Source organism: Trichechus manatus, unplaced genomic scaffold (assembly GCF_000243295.1).
Source record: "Trichechus manatus latirostris isolate Lorelei unplaced genomic scaffold, TriManLat1.0 scaffold00076, whole genome shotgun sequence".
Lineage (NCBI taxonomy): Eukaryota > Metazoa > Chordata > Mammalia > Sirenia > Trichechidae > Trichechus > Trichechus manatus.
The window spans coordinates 2,370,235-2,371,360 of NW_004444012.1; positions in this window are offsets into that span (position 1 = coordinate 2,370,235).

A 1,126-nucleotide genomic window follows, 5' to 3' on the forward strand; every position below is an offset into this window, starting at 1 on the left:
ACTGAGATATCCAGAGCCCTCAGTTTCTCAGCTAAAATCCATATATTGCACTGGGAATTGTGAAAGGTCAGGATCCTTCATCCTGATTTGGGAAACTAAAATCCGGACTAGGAGCAGGAGTTTCCAGAACATACTCCTACAAAGGACCCAGGCACATCTCTTAGATCTTCCCCACTTGAGTTAAGCAACTAAGAGTGGATGTCTGTAAAACCACGAGGTATCCAGCAATCAACACAGACTATCACTTGGCTTAGTGTATTGGCTCCCATCACCCGCATGGGGTTCAAAACCTGAACCTTTCATCACAACTCAACTAATAAAAGTAGTTCATTAAATAAATGCAATAAATGTTTTCATGACAGCTCCTTAATTAATGAAAGAACTCAATAATGTTTATTGAGAGTCCTTCAAGTGTTTACTCATAAAACCCATTGCCATCAACTCGATTCCAACTCATACGGTCCTTATAGGACAGAGTAGAACTGCCCCATAGGGTTTCTAAGGAGCAGCTGGTGGATTTGAACTGCCAACCTTTTGGTTAGCAGCTGAGCTCTTAACCACTGCACCACTAGGGCTCCGCAGTTGTTTAGGGAAGTGTATTTTTTCATTGTTTTCAACAATCATTTACATAACTATACTCACTATAGCTCTGTACTCAGTGCCATGGAGGATTACAGACTAGTGTAGTGTGAGTAGATTATGGGCTAGTACAGGCTATATTACTTTCATCAAATATTTATGATTCAAAAAAATAACCAAGAAATTTGGTAATACAGAGTGTATGAAATGTGTGTGTATGTGTATGTGGAAAAGGTCTGGAAGCGGGCATGACAAGAAGTTATACAGAGATGAGGTTCCCTTTGGGCAGTAGGGGTATGAAAGCACTCAGCTGCTATCTGAAAGGTTGGTATTTTGAACCCACCCAGTGGCTCCACAGAAGAAAGAACTGGTGATCTGCTCCTGTAAGGATTACAGTCTAGAAAACGCTATAGGGCAGTTCTACTCTGTCACATGGGATCGCTATGAGTTGAAATCGACTTGACGGCACCTAACAACAACATATTTCAATGTATTTTATTTTCCACAATGACTATATAATACTTACATAAGTTATGTTACAAAGCTC